This window comes from Triticum aestivum, chromosome 2D (genome assembly GCF_018294505.1).
Source record: "Triticum aestivum cultivar Chinese Spring chromosome 2D, IWGSC CS RefSeq v2.1, whole genome shotgun sequence".
Classification (NCBI taxonomy): Eukaryota; Viridiplantae; Streptophyta; class Magnoliopsida; order Poales; family Poaceae; genus Triticum; species Triticum aestivum.
Window position 1 is genome coordinate 52,232,212 of NC_057799.1, and position 20,634 is coordinate 52,252,845.

A 20,634-nucleotide genomic window follows, 5' to 3' on the forward strand; every position below is an offset into this window, starting at 1 on the left:
AGCTCCACCACCGCGGCCGCCCCGCCGCTACGGCGCCCCCTCCTCCACCCGGCTGCCTCGGCGCCCCTCCCCTCCACCACCGTGGCCGCCCCACCCCTCCGGCGCCCCCTCCTCCCTGGTGAGACCTCTTGTATTTTTTCTGTTTTTGTTTCTGTATTTTAAGTTTAGTTTAGGTTTACTTTAGGTTTGGTTTAGTGTAGGTTTACTTTAGTTTAGGTTTAGAGCAGAGAGCCTTATATTGCAGTGCAAGAATTGATAATGATAGCTCATCCAGACTTGGAAGTTCTTAGGGTCCATGCGGATAGAACCTGAAAGCTTGCTAATACACACCAGTAGCTCAAGATGCGTAGCCTGCTACTGAAATGCGGTGTTGGTGCACTGATGTGAAGCATGGTGTATAATCCAGCTACTGATCACACCTGAGTATGCAGTGTTACTTTTTTCAGGAATAGCATCTCAGCGATATTAATATAACAAGATAAGTTCCCTATAATATGATAATTCTTCCCCCTACAAGAACAACACATAATAAAGCATTTTTAAAAATATTGAAATAATTAAGCATGAACCTATTGAAGTAATCAACAACACTCGAATTAGTTTAATTTGAGAAAACAATAAGGCATGCATATTGCTTATGGAATCTGTGATAAGAGGCAAACTATACCCGTTTTTTTCTTTTCTTTTTTGCGGAAAGGCAAACTATACATTCCGCAAGCCGAAGGAAAGTCTAGCGTGTCTTTCTCACTAGCATAGGCATGAAAGCATAATCTCAATCTAAACAGGAGGCCGTGTTCATCGGAGTGACTGCGACGGTCACAGTCCTGGCAAGTGGCAACATCATTGTTGAGGTGTGTCTGCCTCAAACTCGTATGATAGTTGCATCTCCTGTGATCATAGTTGAGCAAGTATAAGATTGCAGTATGGTTATAATGTCTTACCCCAGCTTGCATTTACATACCTTTTCTGTAATAGGATCCTATGGTAATGTGATGTGGTACTTGTTCTGATTTGCATACAAAGTAAATTGATTTTAGGACACTACCCTTAGTTTCTGATTTGAGGTATGTTTGTTTGCTTGGTGTGTGGCACTTAGAGCCACCTAAAATATGGTGCAACTATGATTGTTGCCACAAGTATTCCAATGTGATAACACCACAAGGAACTTTAGGTTTAGTTTTGGTTAAGAAGAAAGAAGAAAGATGAAAAAAATAAGAAGAAGAATTAAGTGTTGTTGATGTTGTTGAGCACAAGTGCATTCCTTTTTTTCCTCAGTTTTCTTTCATGTCTAGAAACTTGGCTCTATGTTTATAGATATGCTTCTAGCTAGATACTAATTGGTCTCTTCTTCTGCTTATTAGAGATGGGGGGAGGCCGTCACCGCAGGCTCCGCTCTGCCACACCGGAGTACGAGTTGGATGCTTTCGAGTTCTTCAGTATCATACTTGGGACTTCCTCCAAGAGGCAGGTATATAAAAGGAGAGATCTCCCTTTCACCCATCTCATTATGATAACTCTGTTGTTTGCCACATCACTCCTTGTCCCAAACTGCAGAGGCTGCCTGAGACTTTTATGACGATGTTGGACGGCCATCGGCCAAAGAATGTGAAGCTGCGACAGGCCGGCAGTGGGCTTCGCAGGCTTTGGGACGTGGAGTTGGTGATCAGGTACGGCCACATGTACCTGTGTCGTGGCTGGGAGCAGTTCTACCGTGCCTACGACCTGTGGCACGGGTACTTCCTTCGGTTCAGGTACGAAGGCGACGCCATGCTCACCGTGAAGGTGTTCAACACGACTATGTGTCGCATGCGCTACCAGGACGACGATGATGCCAGTATGTTCTGCCTCATCTTCCTCTACATTTTGCTTTGTCTCACATCAATTGTTAACGGTCATTGTTGCATTTGGTCATTCAATGTGTCGTGGTTTTGTCACGGCACATGTCCTAGAGAAAGGACTTAGTCGTGGAGCCATCGCTACGTGTTAGCTTAAAGGGGTTAAAGCGGACAAGGGACGCAAGAGAGTTTTATACTAGTTCGGCCCCTTACGATGAAGGTAAAAGCCTACGTCTAGTTGTGATTGAATTGATGGGGTTTCGATGACTAGGGAGCGAATACGCTTTGCCTGAGTCTCGAGGTGTTGTCTGTTGTCCCTGAACCGCCGCCGGGTCGTCCCCTTGTATACATGGGTTGACGCCCGTCAGTTTACAGACTCCGAGGCCGGCTCATAATCGTGTCCGGCTCGGTCTCTGCTACCTCTATCTTACAACAGAAGTTTCCATATCAATGCCGGTTTGTGTGTACAGGCCTTAAACCGGCTTTGGGCCCTGGGCCTTCATGAAGCGTCACCGTCTGTCTTCATAGGCTACAGATACAGATGAACTACTTATGGGGTTAACCCGGCCTCTCCTGGCCGGTTTACGCCCAGTGGTAATATCCCCAACATTAGGCCCCAGATTGATTTGAACTGGTTCATGTCAATCCTCAATACTTAAGAAATTTGCTTCGTCAACATCTTCATATAATCTTGTAAAACCGTCGTGATGTCATCTTCTAGGATCATGGTAAACCGCCGTGACGTCACCTGCTATTTAAAAATTTGTATAATCCACCTTCATTAATGAGCCTCCGATAATCGAGGCGACAGCTCCGCCGCATATCCAAAAAATTCGGCTCCTCAATTTTCGCGCCTATCGTTTATCTCCCTTATAAATAGGGCCTGGGGGTCTTTCCATTTTCCCCCTCGTACCTCTTCGCATCATCGTCATCCTCGCGACGCCCGAGCCTTCGACCTCAGCCGCCGCCGTCGACCTTCGACTGCTGCACCAACCTTGGCCGCTGCATCGACCTGAACGTACCAGAGCTCCTCCGCGCGCCGCCGCTGTTCAACAGCCTCCGTAAGTCTCCCCTTCTCTTACCATAGATCAGCACTTAGGGTTTCTGTCGTTCATCAGTGTTCTTCACCCGAACCTTCTTTATCCTTACTTATATCCATGGATTAGATCCAAGAACCACATAGATCTCGCGCGGTGGTATTTTTAGCACCTGTTTGATATCCAACTCATCTCGTTTAAGTAGAAAATCCCGTCTGAATCTTCGTTAACTGCTTCGGTACCAATATTTAGGTCTGAATATATTTTCATTTTCAGACATGCGGTAGATCCAAAATTACCATGCCCACTTGTGAAACCTGTTTTTCTCTTCACTTATACGTCCTTAACACCAGATTGGGCGGTTTAACTTTATATACGAAATGATGACCCAGTAGATACCATTAGTCCCCTGTTGAACCGCCAATGCATTACACTGTTTCCATTGTCAGACTCCGGTTTACGAGTAACCAAATCCAGTTTGTCAATATGCTTGTATCCTCATACCGTTGTATAGTTGTCCACTGTAATTCTTAAACCGGCAATAATCATGTTTCAGATTTCCCTTGTCATGGCCAAGCAAGTCTATGAATGCAATTGGGCTCTTTCTCGAGTAACCGAGGAGCAGTTAAGCAACCTTGTAAAAACGGGCGCTTTAGCTAAAAAAGATGTCATCCACTGGAGGGTCCCTGGCCCGGAAAATCCTCCTACACCCAAGGATGGAGAGGTAGTTGTATCCGCTCATCATCTCGGACGAGGTTTTAGTCCTCCCGGTTCAAAAAATTTCCGAGATGTACTGGCCAATTTTCAGCTGCGCACTCAAGACACCGGTCCCAATTCTATGACCAACATCTGCCACTTCCAAGTCTTTTGTGAGGTTTATCTGCAAGAGGAACCTTCAGTTGAACTGTTTAGGGAGTTCTTTCACTTAAACCGTCGCACAGAATTCTCAGATGGACCAATACGGAATTGGGTGGAATGGCGGTTCAAAAAAGGAAGGAAGTCACCTTCCCTCATCCCAAACTCCACAGTCACCCCAAAGAGTGGAACCAGACTTGGTTTTACTGCATGGATACATCTCCATCTGATGAGAACCCCCTACCGGGTTACCGCCCTGAACGCCTTAGCAACACACATCCTTTCCCTCAAAGGTTGACAGCAAGAGAAAGGGCTAACTATGCTCCCCAATTATCAAAGCTCAGAGCCTTCATGGCGAACGGTTTGACAGGAGTGGATCTTGCTCGTTGCTGGATAAACTGGAGTATTCTGCCCTTAAGCCGGCGCCCCGGTTTGATGTGTGAGTACACGGGGAGTTTGAAGGATGCTCAGCGGCACATTGACATTCAGCTTACAGATGCAGAAGTCACTGAAGCTGTAAAAAAGATACTGAACGAATCGGAGGCTGTCTGTGCCCAAACCGGACTACTCCCTTTCTGCACCTTCAACAAACTGCCAGCTATAAGAATCATATAATCTTTTTATCTGACGTTGCTTCTGTCCAAATATTCTCTGAAAGTGTGATTATTTTCTGACAGGGTGACGATCCATTCTGGAACAAGAAACCGTCACAAGACAAACCGGTCAAGCCAGTTCGTCCAAAGACCAGGGTTATTAAAAAACCTGCCAAGAGAAGGACTACTGCATCCTCCGATCCACCAGCTGATGATGATGTGGGTAATTCGGAACCAGAGGTAGAACTTGACTCTCTTGGTTCATTTTTCGTACATCTCATTGACAATGATTATTATCAGGACGACGCTGAAGGCAGTCATGCTGAGGACGTAGAGGTAACCATTCTTTCCTCCGATTCAGATCCTCTGCCAACATCAAAAATCCGTCAAGCAAACCGGAAAGTAAAATTTTCTCATCCTCTTGCTTATTTGGACCCAAACTTTCTTTTGAAGACGCAGCAGCACGAGGCTCGTCGTACAACCCGGCACAGCGGCCAGGTAGTTACCTCCATCGGTTTACCGAACAGTCCGGTTCGGAAACGCCGATCAGAGGTCTCTTATCCCATTGATACTTCATGCCCAAAAGCAGGTTGTTTACGCCATCCTCTTAACCCGTCTGATTCAAATTATCAGGGTACTTCTCACTCATCCTCTGGCGAGTCATCGGCCACACAGCTTCCACCCCTCAAAATAGTTCCTGGGTGAGCTATGCACATGTCTTTATTCTTGATGTGTTATCTTTACATACTGTACTGATCCTTATGTCTATCTTTTCTCAGCGCCAAGCCAAGACCTAGCAAGAAGGCTCGGTTAAACAAACCGGCTGATGATAATGTAGCTGCTGAACCGGAAGCAACTCCAGATCCGGAAGAAATCGAAGCTGACGACATGCTTAATGATCCGCCGCCTCAAGACCATGACTTCCTTGCCGAACAAGTGCAAGTTGACACTACCAGCCATGCAGACCGGCCAACCAGCCCTGTCCAAACTGATGACAAACCGGCCAGCCCAGTTAAAGGTACTGATAAACCGCCAACTCCAGCAAAGGCTGCTGATGACCAAGATGATGATGTTATGATTACTGGCATTGGCCACACCACTCCTGGCAACCCTGTCGCTTTGTCAAAGCATACCGCCAAGGAGGAGCTTTCTGCTATCGGCAAAGGCAAGTGGAATGCCGATTTATCAAGCTACGCCAATCTCAATGCTCAAGACATTCACTCTAGCTTCTTGAACCGTCTGTATACCAGCCGTGATTATGAAGCTAGTTTGGTAAACTTGATGAAGGAGCGATATGAGGTAACTACTATTTTTCTCTTTTGTCCAATTGCAGTTTATCAACTCCTAGTAGCCCCCAAGTGACGGTTTATGATACCAATCTAAACCGGGACTTTTGTCATAACTTAACTTTGCATGTTTAGCCTCCAGGGACCGGATTACCTTTTTAAGATGAACCGGTTCCTTAAAATTTTCCATACTGCTCTTTCACCGGTATAGCCCCCAAGGGCCGGTTTAATTTTATAAAGATGAACCGGGACTGTAGAAGAATTCCCATACCAACAAGTTTTGAGCAAACACACATTAGCCCCCAAGTGCCAAGATTAATACTTGTATTGTGCTTGGGACTTGTAGAAATGTCTGATAAGGAGCAAATATGCATTAGCCCCCAAGTATCAAGGGGATAACTTGTTATGTGCTTGGTACTTCAAATATGTACTGTCAACTCATTATGTATCTGTCTCTTTATAGGCTGAGCTGAGCAAGAAGGAAAGCCAAACCGCTGATCTGCAAGACAACATCAAGTCCCAACAGGCCGAAACTTCCAAAGCAAAAAATGAACTGACGAGCGCCTTAACCGCTATGGAAAAGCTAAAGGAGAGCTTTGCCAAGGAAAAGGCAGATTGGAACACAGAGAAATCCGCTTTGCGAAAAAGAGCTGAGGACGCAGAAGCAGCTCTCAAACCGATGGTAGACGAGCTGACTGGTGTAAAGCGGCAAGTACATGCGATGACCGCTGTTGTGTTTGGTAAGCATCTTTTCCTTAATACTTTCAACATATCTTCCCATGCGTTGCCGGTTTACTGATGTTTGCAATGATGCAGGAACTCGCATTAGTCATCTGGGCTCTGATGTTCAGAAGAAGCTGAAGGCTGCCTACACGCTAATAGAACAACTGTATACCGGTGCTCAACGAATTATCTGCACCGCTTCTCACAATAAGCCACCCCCGACTTTCATCAAGGATACCTTAGACAGGCTATCTATGCTGCCTGCCCGGGTAGAAGAGCTAAAGAGATCTGCTGCAAGGGCTGGCGCTCTGACCGCTCTGACCCGGGCAAAGGCGTGGGTGCCTGATCTTGATCCGGTAGACGTGGCTAAAGGCTTCCCAAGCTTAAAAGAAGATGGATCAGAATTTGGCCAGGAGGATCTCCGGGCCATAAACTGGGAAGTACGTCCACTGGCTTGTCAATTGGCTGAAGAAGTTGATCTCTCACACTATCAGGCAAGCTATGATGAAAAGAACAGACGGGTTGCGGCGCCAATTCCAGAAGCGCAAAATCTGATCCCTCCAATCCGTAAGCACACTTATGCCCCTAATATTGAACCGTCAACCCTTATAAGCGACGAAGCTGTGTTCCAAGCTTTAACTGGGATCGACTAGACAACTGTTGACTTCCAGCCGCTGGGTAGAGATGAAGAAGATGAACCGGTGCAAGATGATCCGCAGCCGTCAGGTCAAGCTGACAAGCAATCGTAATCCGGGGGCCGGTTTAGTCTTCCACTTGCTGCAATGCTTACAGAGAAACAATTATTCTTTTGGGCACTGAAACGTCTTGTAATAGGCTAGTTAAAACACTTTTTCTGTTATGCCTTCTTGCATATTTATCTGCAACTGATGCATGTTAATCCGCCATGCTTAAGATATGATGTTCATAATCCATAGCTATTTATTCAAGCCGTTCCTGCAGATAAGAAGCTTAAAGTGCCCTGGCGGTTTACCACCGGGGGGGTCACGATACCCAAATATATATATGACCAAGGTTTATAACCAAGGTTGTAAAAGATAATCAAATATGGAAATATATGATACCTGTGACCTTTAGACATAGTGTTGGCTGACCAACCTTGTAATGCGGGTAATAACCCTAATCCGGAGTAAAAGTAACTCCTGTTATATGATGCCGGTTTACAATAAAACCGTTCCGGGTTGTTATAAACACCAGTTTATTCCATACTGGTGACTATGAGTCAAAACCAGACCGGGCTGATAGTCTCCGGATTATAACTTGCTCATGTACTAACAACTTGTAGTTGACAGCCTAACCGGGTTGATAAACGCCGGTTTGAAAACGTCACAAATGTTATGAAAACGAAGAAACTCAGCAAAAGGCAAATAAAAACCGTTGTAGTCGAGGCTTTTCACGAGCTGCCAGGCCCCAAATTTGATCAAGAGGTGTACCTATGGTTCGGGTTCGACCAAGCCCCCAAGTGATGCGGTGGCATTATGCCGATCAAGAGGTGTAGCTATGGTTCGGGTTCGACCAAGCCCCCAAGTGATGCTATGGCATTACGCCGATCAAGAGGTGTAGCTATGGTTCGGGTTCGACCAAGCCCCCAAGTGATGCTGTGGCATTACGCCGATCAAGAGGTGTAGCTATGGTTCAGATACGACCAAGCCCCCAAGTGATGTTGTGGCATTACGCCGATCAAGAGGTGTAGCTATGGTTCAGATATGACCAAGCCCCCAAGTGACCTAATATTAAGCTTTGAAAAGCTAAATCAAGGGGTAAACCGGACGCCGCTTTGTAAGCTCCATGTAACCACACATGATATATAAGAAAACAACAGATACCCCGCTTTAGTTGAGGTTCTGGTTTATTATATTGATCATAATATATACAATGTCATAATATGTACATAAGCAGAGCCTGTAGCTCAAGTATAGTAGGGCCGAAGATGAGCAATATTCCACGGCTGGTTGGTCTCCTCCTCTGATTTACGTGAGTCTTTGCGCTCTCGAACATCAATTAGGTAATACGACCCGTTGTGTAGATTCTTGCTGACCACAAAGGGTCCTTCCCAAGGGGGGGATAGCTTGTGCATATCCGTATGATCCTGGATGAGCTGAAGCACCAAATCACCTTCTTGAAAGGTTCTGGTTCTAACCCGGCAGCTATGATAACGACGCAGATCTTGCTGATAAATCGTCGAACGGGCTACCGCCATGTCACGCTCCTCATCTAACAGGTCAAGAGCTTCCTGCCGTGCCTTCTCGTTGTCAGCTTCAACGTATGCCGCTACACGAGGTGAGTCATGACGGATGTCACTAGGAAGAACCGCTTCCGCTCCATAAACCATGAAGAACGGTGTATATCCTGTCGATCTGTTGGGTGTGGTATTGATGCTCCATAACACTGAAGGTAGCTCCTCAACCCAACAACCCGGCGTCCGTTGCAAAGGAACCATAAGCCGGGGTTTGATGCCTCTCAAGATCTCTTGATTGGCCCTCTCCGCTTGACCATTGGACTGGGTATGGACCACTGATGACACGTCAAGCCGGATGTGCTCACGTTGACAGAACTCCTTCATGGCACCCTTAGACAGATTGGTACCATTGTCTGTTATAATGCTGTGTGGAAAGCCAAACCGGAAGATCACCTTTTTGATGAATTGAACCGCCGTGGCTGCGTCACACTTACTAACTGGCTCTGCCTCCACCCACTTCATGAACTTATCAACCGCCACCAAAAGGTGGGTCTTCTTGTCCTTGGACCTCTTGAAAGGCCCAACCATATCCAGCCCCCAAGTTGCAAATGGCCAGGTGATTGGAATCATCCTCAATTCTTGAGCTGGTACATGAGCGCGCCTTGAGAATTTCTGACAACCATCACATCTTTTGACCAAGTCCTCGGCATCAGCATGAGCTGTCAACCAATAGAAACCGTGACGACCAAAGATTTTGAACCGGCGTGGTGACCACAATCTCCTTCGTGGATCTCACGCAAAATTTCACGGCCTTCCTCAGGAGACACACAATGTTGAAACGCCCCTGTCACACTGCAATGATGTAACTCTCCATTGATAATAGTCATGGACTTGGACCGCCGGGTTATCTGCCTGGCCAAAGTTTCATCCTCTGGTAACTCGCCCTGGTTTATATATGCAAGATATGGAACCGTCCAGTCCGGGATAACATGAAGAGCCGCCACCAACTGGGCCTCCGGATCAGGAACAACCAAATCCTCTTCACCAGGGAGCTTGACGGACGGATTATGCAAAACATCCAGGAAGACATTAGGTGGAACCGGTTTACGTTGGGAACCCAGGCGGCTTAAAGCATCCGCCGCTTCATTCTTCCGCCGGTCCACATGATCCACCTGATAACCCTTAAAGTGACCTGCAACAATATAGACCTCACGACGATATGCTGCCATTAGTGGGTCCTTGGAATCCCAAGTGCCGGACACTTGTTGAGCCACCAGATCCGAGTCACCAAAGCACTTAACTCGTCTTAGGTTCATCTCAGCCATCTGAAGACCATGGAGTAAAGCCTCATATTCAGCTGCATTGTTAGTGCAAGGGAACATTAAACGGAGAACATAACAAAACTTATCACCTCGTGGGGAAGTTAATACGACTCCAGCCCCCGAGCCCTCCAATTGCCTGGACCCATCAAAATGAATAGTCCAATAAGTGTGATCCGGCTTCTCCTCTGGCGCTTGTAATTCTGTCCAATCATTAATGAAATCCACAAGTGCCTGAGATTTGATCGCCGTTCGGGGTATGTATTTCAACCCGTGAGGCCCGAGCTCGATAGCCCACTTAGCAATTCGACCAGTTGCTTCCCTGTTCTGGATGATATCCCCCAAAGGAGCAGAGCTGACCACCGTGATGGGATGACCTTGGAAATACTGCTTAAGCTTCCGGCTTGCCATGAAAACCCCATACACAATTTTTTGCCAATGCGGGTACCTCTGCTTGGCCTCAATAAGTACCTCACTGATATAGTAAACCAGCTGCTGAACCGGATATTCCTTTCCTACCTCCTTGCGCTCCACCACAATAGCCACACTAACAGCCCGAGCATTAGCTACCACATATAGCAACAATGGTTCTTTGTCCACTGGAGCAGCGAGAATCGGCGGATTAGCCAGCTGCCGCTTTAAGTCCTCAAATGCTTCATTAGCAGCGTCACTCCAGACGAAGTTATCCATTTTCTTCAGCATCTGATATAAAGGGATGGCCTTCTCGCCAAGGCGACTGACAAACCGGCTCAATGCGGCAATCTGACCTGCCAGGCGTTGAACATCATTGATACACTTCGGTTTAGCCAAGGAGGTGATGGCTTTGATTTTTTTCGGATTAGCTTCAATGCCCCTGTTAGATACCAAAAAACTCAAGAGCTTGCCTGCAGGTACACCAAAGACGCACTTGGCCGGATTAAGCATCATTTTATAAACCCGCAGGTTATCAAAGGTTTCCTTCAAGTCATCAATCAATGTCTCCTTTTTCCTTGATTTTACCACAATATCATCCACATAGGCATGAACATTGCGGCCGATTTGTTCGTGCAGACAGTTCTGCACACACCTTTGATAAGTCGCCTGGGCACTCTTGAGCCCAAAGGGCATGGATATATAGTAGAAGGCTCCAAAGGGAGTTATGAAAGTTGTCTTCTCCTGGTCCTTAACTGCCATTTTGATCTGATGATAACCAGAATATGCATCCAAAAAACTTAAACGCTCACAACCCACTGTAGCATCAATAATTTGATCAATACGGGGAAGGGCAAAAGGATCTGCTGGACAGGCTTTGTTGAGATCTGTGTAGTCCACACACATACGCCATGTGCCTTTCTTCTTGAGGACCAGCACCGGATTAGCCAACCACTCAGGATGGAATACTTCAACGATAAATCCAGCCACCAAGAGCCTGGCTACTTCTTCTCCAATAGCTTTGCGTCTTTCTTCATTGAACCGGCGAAGAAACTGCTTCACCGGTTTATACTTGGGATCAACATTGAGAGTGTGCTCAGTGAGTTCTCTCGGTACACCTGGCATGTTAGAAGGCTTCCATGCAAAGATGTCCCAATTCTCACGGATGAACTCGATGAGCGCTTTCCTATTTCGGATCCAAGTTAGCGCTGATGCTAAACTACTTGGACGAATCGCCAGGCACGAAGTCAACAAGCTTAGTCTCATCAGCCGATTTAAACTTCAGGGCTGGATCATGCTCTGTAGTTGGTTTCTTCAATGAAGTCATATCTGCCGGATCAACATTGTCCTTGTAATACTTCAACTCTTCTGTTGCACAAACCGACTCAGCATAAGCCGCATCACCTTCTTCACACTCCAGAGCAATCTTGCGGCTTCCATGCACAGTTATAGTTCCCTTGTGACCCGGCAACTTGAGCTGTAGATAAACATAACAAGGCCGTGCCATAAATTTAGCATAAGCTGACCGTCCAAATAGGGCATGATACGGGTGTTGATTTTCACCACTTCAAAGGTCAAGGTTTCTGATCTCGAGTCATGCTCATCTCCAAAAGCCACCTCCAGAGCTATTTTACCACCAGGATATGCCGACTTACCAGGCACCACACCATGGAACACCGTATTGGACGGTTTAAGATTTTTATCTGTTAACCCCATGCGACGGAAAGTTTCATAATAAAGGATATTGATACTACTCCCTCCATCCATGAGTACCATAGTGAACTTATAACCTCCCACCTGAGGTGCCACCACCAGAGCCAGATGACCCGGATTGTCAACCCGGGGTGGATGATCTTCTCTACTCCACACAATCGGCTGCTCAGACCAGCGTAAATAACGGGGCACCGCCGGTTCAACGGCATTCACCGCCCATTTATGAAGCTTCTGATTGCGCTTGTCCAAGCTAGTGGTGAAGACATGATACTGTCCGCTATTCAATTGCTTCGGGTTGCTCTGGTAACCCGACTGCTGCTGCTGCTGATTGCCCTGATGATTATAGCCACCTTGATTGCCCTGATTACTTTGATTGTTATGTCCACCCTGATTACCGTGGAAGCCTGAACCGGAATTTCCTCCACCATAACCCGGCCCATGAGATCCGGGGCCCGAACTGCCTCCTGGTCCATGATCATACCGGAAAGAATCAGAATTTTTGAACTCTTGCATGATGTAACAATCTTTCCAGAGGTGCGTGGACAGGTTCTCCTTCGTCCCATGCTTTGGACAGGGTTGGTTCAACAGATAAGACAAACGGTCCGGATTAGGATCTGGCCTTCCATCGCGCTGGGGCGGCTTACCCTTACACCGCTGGCCCTTGTCATGTGTATTAGTGTTAGCCACAAAGTCTAAACCGTGGTCCGCTTTATGCTTGCCGCCGTTTCCATGACCCACCGGGTTGTGGTGTTGCCCCTTGGCGTTGCCGCTCTTCTTTCCTTCCCTGTCTTATCATCGTCAGACTCGGGATCCTTGGTACTATCAGAATCGGAATACTTCACCAGTGTAGCCATGAGAGTTCCCATGTCATTACAATGACGTTTGAGCCGTCCCAACTTCAACTTCAGGGGTTCAAACCGGCAATTGCCTTCCAAGTTTAAAACTGCAGTGTCAGCGTTGATGCGGTCCGATGAATGCAAAATCTCTGAAACCAGGCGCACCCAATGGGTTGTTGATTCTCCTTCCTCCTGGACACAGGCAGCTAAGTCCACAATTGACAAGGGCTGCTTGCATGTATCCTTGAAATTCTGAATAAACCGGGCTCTCAATTCGGCCCATGACCTGATAGAATTAGCCGGTAAGCTCTTTAACCAAGTGCGGGTTGTCCCTTCTAGGTGAAGTATTTCGCACAAGCCGCATCATCCACATCTAGCATCTCCATGGCCATCTCGTAGCTTTCGACCCATGTTTCTGGGGATAAATCGGCGGTGTAATTTGGCACCTTGCGCAGGCCCTTGGAATCCTTGGGCAGGCGCACATTGCGCAACGCTGGGACAAGACATGGCACTCCCAAGGAACTAGAGGTAACTCCTGGTTCCACTGATGTGGTTGGACAAACCGGAGTAAGCTGACGGGCTTCATGCTGCACCGCTAACTCGGCCTCTCTGCGTGCCCGAGCCCGGTTCACCACCTCCTGAGCATCACCAGCACCACCCGTCGGGTTATTGCCACGGGGCTGATCACGGTTCCGCGCATTGCTTGACACCGCCGGTTCATCCATACGCCTGCTGTAACTCCTACTTGGACGGGGAGTGGAATGAATCCGATCGCGACTATACGAATAAGCCTCCTGTTGAATCAAGGCTGTCTGAAGAAGCTCCTTAACCCGACGCGTCTCGACTGCCGCTGGAGAATCGCCTTCGATCGGGATGGCCGCCAGCCGTGAAGCGGCAGTGACAATGTTGTCCATCGGGTTAGAATAATGACCCGATGGCGTGGAGACATGAGGTGCCACAATATTGCCCTGACGAGGCGGATCCACCAAACGTGGCTGAACCGGCGCTCCTGCCCCTGGTGCCTCCGTCCGGTTTAGCACCGGCAGATTACTAGTCCCTGCTCCTGGGGTATTAAAGAGATTTCTAGCGTCATAAACCAGCGGCAGGCGAGATCGGTGCATCCTCTTCAGGACTTCGTTCGACGCACTCTGATCCAGCATAATCCGGTAAGCTTGTGCATCCAAAGCGGCCCGCTCCGCGGCTATCCTGGTATCCTCAGCTGCTAAGTCGGCTTTGGCCTGGGTGATCTGATCTTTCACTTTCGCGATTTCCGCATTGTGTGCATCCTGATCCGCCGGGTTAACCTCCGCCATCAGCGTTGCCAACGCGTCAAACAAATCAGATAGAACCTGAGCTGGTGGTCGCACAGGGCCTCCTGCCCCGGCCGCTGCCGCTGCTGCTGATCCGGAAATCATCGCCGTTGCGGTCGAAGAGTGGAGCGCCGGTTGCGTGCCGGCCATGAAGATCGCAACCCGGTTTGGCAGATCAAAGGGGTCCAGAATACTGTCGCCATCAGAATAGCCCCCAATCCGGCCATCTTGTAATTGATATAACGACTCGGTCTCTCCGATCGATGACTCGTCGCCGGAATAAACGACGGTCTCACCACCAGATTCCGATCTATCCTCAGATTCCCCTCCATGGATAACTCCCACAAAGGCACGCTTCATGACAGGCTTGACCCGGGCAGGTCTCGCACGCTGAGCCATCTCGATGAGGTCGGTGCAAATGTCCGGCTCAGGGCCCGTTTTGCTGATCTTGCCAATGAAGACGTGTATGCCACCAAAGAGGACCCGGTACCCGTACTCGATTGAGCCGGCCTTGGGGCCCCAGCCTGCATCGTCGATGTAGAGCTTGCCGTGACGACTTTTGGTCATCCGGCCCACAGCGTAACCCTTGAGTCCTTTGAAGTTGCCCTCCAAGAACTTGAAACCATCGTGCGATAGCCCCACGGTGGGCGCCAACTGTCGTGGTTTTGTCACGGTAGATGTCCTAGAGAAAGGACTTAGTCGTGGAGCCATCGCTACGGGTTAGCTTAAAGGGGTTAAAGCGGACAAGGGACGCAAGAGAGTTTTATACTAGTTCGGCCCCTTATGATGAAGGTAAAAGCCTATGTCTAGTTGTGAAGGAATAGATGGGGTTTCGATGACCAGGGAGCGAATACGCTTTGCCTGAGTCTCGAGGTGTTGTCTGTTGTCCCTGAACCGCCGCCGGGTCGTCCCCTTATATACATGGTTTGACGCCCGTCGGTTTACAGACTCCGAGGCCGGCTCATAATCGTGTCCGGCTCGGTCTCTGCTACCTCTATCTTACAACACAAGTTTACATATCAATGCGGGTTTGTGTCTACAGGCCTTAAACCGGCTTTGGGCCCTGAGCCTTCATGAAGCGTCACCGTCTGTCTTCATAGGCTTCAGATACAGATGAACTACTTATGGGGTTAACCCGGCCTCTCCTGGCCGGTTTACGCCCAGTGGTAATATCCCCAACACAATGGGAGCAGCAGCAGCGACTCTGGCTACAGCCAAAGCAGCAGCAACTCTGGCTGCAGCAAAAGCAGCAGTGAGGATGATCCGGAGAGGAGCAGAGTGGGGATGAGGAGGTGCAGGCTCACGATGGGCAACAGATGGTGGTGGCTGAGGATGACGTAGCGATGGTGGTGGCTAACGATGGGCAAGAGTTGGTGGTGGCTGAGGATGACCTAGCGATGGTGCTGCCTGTAGATGGCCTCGCGATGGTGGTGGTGCCTGACAATGACCTCGCGATGGTGGTGGCGCCGGCGATCCCACAGCCGGGCGACATGACCATGCCAATTGTGGTAGAAGACTACATCCCACTGCCTCCAACGCCTCGCCGCTCTTGGCGCATCAGGATGAGGAAGGAGAAGGAGAAGAAGAATGAGGAGTGAACTATGTCAGGTATGTCAGATCACCAGAATGATCTATATATACTTAGCTTTGTTTCCTCCTAAATGACGTAAGTTAGCTCTAATATGGTAAGTTATCTCTAATATGCTTAGTTTCCTAGGTTTGCTCAATAATGACATACACTTGGCTTACTTGTGTAAAAATGGCATAATTATGCTTAGTTAACTCAAAAATGGCATAATTAGTTAAGTTATCTCCAAAATGACCCATTTAACCTAGGTTAGCTCCAATATGATCCATTTTACCTAGGTTAGCTCCAAAATGACCAAGTTTACCTAGGTTAGCTCCAATATGATCCATTTTAGCTAGGTTAGCTCCAAAATGACCAAGTTTACCTAGATTAGCTCCAATATGATCCATTTTAGCTAGGTTAGCTCCAAAATGACCTAGTTTACCTAGGTTAGCTCCAAAATGACCAAGTTTACCTAGGTTAGCTCCAAAATGACCTAGTTTACCTAGGTTAGCTAAAAAATGACCAAGATGGCATAATATGCTTAGTTCACTCAAAGATGGCATAATTAGCTAGGTTAGCTCCATTTTACCTAAGTATGCTTACTTCTTATTCCAGTCTTCTTCTTCTTCTTCATTTTCTTCTTCTTCTTCTAACTTTCTTGTTTCCCATTTTGTAGATCTCATTTAATTCACGGAAGCTTGCATGGATGGAGTGCTTATTTTCCCTTTCTGCTTTTATTTTGTATCGATGAACTTGCATGGATGGAACTTGTTATATGGATGGATGGATAACGGTGTTGGATGAACAATGTGAAACTTTTGTGATATGTATGGATGGAACTATGTGTTGGTTATGTATATATGATGAAACTTGTGTGTTGGATATGTCTTTTGTGAAAATTTGTGTGTTGAAATTTGTGCGTTGAAACTTGTGTGTTCAAATTGAATGAATTTAAGAAAAAACACAAAAAACATGGGCTATACAGGATCTTTGCCGTCCGCTGGCAAAGATGTCGCATGGCAGCTCCCTGTACAGCCTGGGGGTTGTCCTATTTGGTTACTTTGTCGTTCGCTGGCTGACGGCAAAGGTGCAATGGTCTTTGTCGTCCGCCAGCTGACGGCAAAGCTCACCGTTAGCCCCCTAACGGCCAGACGTTGTCACGTGTGCCGTCCAGGACCTTTGCCGTCAGCCGGCTGACGACAAAGACCGTTTCATCTCTGCCGTCCGCCAGTTGACGGCAAAGAAGCCTTTGCCGTAGCCTATTCAGCCGGACTTGTTGCCGTCAGCTGGCTGACGGCAAAGAACTGTGCCATCCTCCATGTATGCCTTTGTCGTCCGCCATGGCGGATGGCAAAGTGCCTGATTCCTGTAGTGCTAGTGCATCGGGTCCAATGAAAATATTTTGTGACAATACTAGAGCAATAGCCTTGCACTACTAGGGAAAAGCCTAGTAGTAGCGCGGGTTAAATAGCTAGTAGTAGCGCGGGCACCCGCGCTACTACTACGGTGCTTGTCGTGGAATTGTCATGGTAGATGTCCTAGTAGAAGGACTTAGTCGTGGATCCATCGCAACTAGGTAGCTTAAAGCGGTTAATTGGGACAAAGGACACATGGAGTTTATACTGGTTCGGTCCCTTGCGGTGAAGGTAAAGGCCTAATCCAGTTTGAGGTGGTATTGCTTATGTCTCGATTACCAGGGAGCGAATACGCTTGACCTAGCTTTCGATCTCTTGTTTCTTGTCCTAAACCGCCGCCGGGTCATCCCTTTATATACATAGGTTGACGCCCGGCGACTCACGGAGTCCCGGCCAGCTCATAAACAATGTGTCTGGCTCGGTGACCAACTATACATGCCTTATAATACAAGTCATACATCTATGGCGGTTTACACCTATTGGGCCTTAAGTCGCCTTTGGGCTACAGGCCCTCAGCGAGTCTGCACCCTGGACCGCCATCTTCAGTATCTTCATGGGCTTTGCCCTGATAAACCGCCATTAACTTAACCCGGCCCCTCCTGGGCGGGTTATACTCACTAGTTATATCCCCAACATTAGGCCCCAGGTTGATTAGAACTTGTTCATATCAATCTTCAATACTTAGAAAAAATCCTTCTTCATCTATTCTCGCAAGGCCTGTAACTCGCCGTGACGTCATCTCCTTGGATCATGGTAACCCTCCGTGACGTCATCTGTCATTAATATTACACAAAGCTCCGATCTTAATATATATATATCCTTTCTTTTAATGAATCTCCGAAAATCGAGGCGTCTACGCTGTCATATATCCATTTTTGGCCTCCTCGATTCCCGCGCATGTCACTTATCCTTTCATCTTATAAATAGGGCCAGGGATCCCTTTATTTTCCCCCCTTGCCTCTTCATCTCTTTCTACCACCTCGCGATGCCTCGGCACTCAAGCTCCGCCGCCGCCGTCGTCCTTCGCCTTAGCCTCAGCAACGGCCGCTGCATCAACCTGATTTGGCCAGATTCCATCTGCGCGCCTCCACTGTCGAACAGCCCTGGTGAGTTCTCCTTCTTCCTCTTCCCATAGATCCATTAGGGTTTCCATGAGTTCGTCGGAGTTCATCTTCGCTTTCCACTGCAGCTTGTGATTTTCGATTCGAACTTGGTACTCCTCCTATGCGGTGGTAGTTGTCGCACTCCTTTTTACCATTAGAACATCTCCTCTACATAAGAAATCCAATCTGGTTCCATGAACTGCTCAAGTAGTGATATTTAGGTCTAATTTTTTTTTCATTAACTGAAGTGCCGTAGATCCGAAATCATAGCATCAATCTGTGAAATCTGTTTTCTCAACACTTAGCGATTTTTCCGTTCTCAAATTTGTACTTTCAATAACTGTATGGGCGGCTTAACTCAGAAATAGTAACCCGCCAGGTATCATTAGTCCCCTCTTAAGCCGCCAATAACTCATATTTATAACTTCCAATGCCAATCTCCGGTTTAACACCTCTGCATTCTTCATTATTGTTTCCCTTTTTAACCATAAGCCGGCTTAACCATGTAAACTTGAACTAGTATAATTTTTTCTTTCAGACCATTAAGGAAATGGCTAAGACATACATTTCTTGCAACTGGGTCCAATCCCAGGTTACGGAAGAAGAACTGAACAACTTTGTCTCCACTGGCGCTTTAGCCAAGAAAGAGGTCATCCACTGGAGGGCCCCTGGTGAAGAAATTCCTCCTCAACCGAAAGATGGAGAAGTAATTGTTTTTGCTGACCACTTGAGTCGGTGGTTCAGCCCACCCAGCTCAAAGTTCTTCTGTGATGTGCTTCATTTTCTTCAACTTCACCCTCAAGACATTGGACCCAACTCCGTGTCCAATATTTGCAATTTCCAAGTATTCTGTGAAGCTTATCTTCAAGAGGAGCCCACAGTTGACTTATTCAGGGAATTCTTTTACTTAAACCGCCAAACAGAGTTTGTCGACGGGCCATGCCAAGAGCTCGGTGGAGTCTCAATTCAAAAGAGGAAAGAAGTCAGCTTTCCCCATGCCAAGCTGCATAGTCACCCCAAAGACTGGAACCAAACTTGGTTCTATTGTCAAGATACATCTCCAGCCGATGAGAATCCTCTGTCGGGTTACCGTCATCACCGACTTAGCAACACACATCCACTCCCCCAATGGCTCAATGCAAAGGAACGGGCCAAATATGCACCAGCCTTTTCAAAGCTCACAGCCTTTATGGCTAATGGCTTAACTGGCGTCGACTTTTCCCAGTGTTGGATGTCTTGGAGTATCTTGCCATTAAGCCGTCGCGCCGGCTTAATGTGCGAATACACTGGTGACGTAAAAGATCCTCAGCGCCATTGTGACATTCAACTGTCTGATGCGGAAATTACTGAAGCCACCAAGAAACTGCTGAACGAACCTTTAAAGGAATGCAGCAAAACAGGACTTAGTCCATTCTGTACCATCAACAAGCCGCCAGCCATAAGTGTTGCACACCTTCTGCTCAATCCATACTTTCAATAGTTGTACCTGGTTATAATCTTTTTGACCTTAACAGGCTGATTCTCCGTTTTGGAAGAAGAAACCGCAAGATAAGTCGGCCAAACCAGCTCGTACCAAGACTAAGGCCACTAAGAAACCGGCCAAGAAGAAGACTGCCGATTCCGCCAGTTTAAACATTGATGATGACGACGATGACAATGAGTCAGAGGTAGATCTTGACTCACTTGGCTCCTTTTTTGTGCATCTCATTGACAATGATTGTTATCAAGACGATGCAGAGGCCAGCCATGCAGGTGACGCAGAGGTAATTATTCTTCCTTCCGGCTCAGAACCTCTAAAAACACAGAAAACCCGACAAGCAAGCCGGAAAGTAAGCTTTTCTCACCCTCTAGCTCACTTGGATCCCACTTTTGAAGAAACAGCAACATGAAGCTCGCCAAGTCACCCGACATAGTGGTGGACAGATCACCTCCTCCGGCTTACCAAATACGCCGGTTCGCAAACGCCGCCCAGAGGTCTTTCATATTTCTGATAAACTTTTTCCCAAGGCGGGTCACTTCCGACAACCTCTTAACCCGTCTGATTCAAACTATCAGGGGACTCCTCATTCCTCCTCTAGCGAGTCAACAGGAACTCAAATCCCAGCTTTCAAGACTGTACCTGGGTAAGAATATATTCAACCATCCAAACCTTATATCTGATCATTATGCGACCTCTTTATGTTCTTTATTCTCAGGGGCCAAGCAAAACCCAACAAGAAGGCTAAGCTGAATAAACCGGTCGACGATTCTAATCTGTCTGAACCAGAAAAACACAGTCAGAACCTGCTAACCCAATTGCTGATGCCACCCTTGATGATCCACCACCACAAGATCATGAAGTTTCTCCAGATGATATGGGTGTTGACCCGGCTCTCTCAAAGCCGCCAAGCCCAATTAAGTCCGCTGAGGAGAAGACTGACGATGTTCTTAT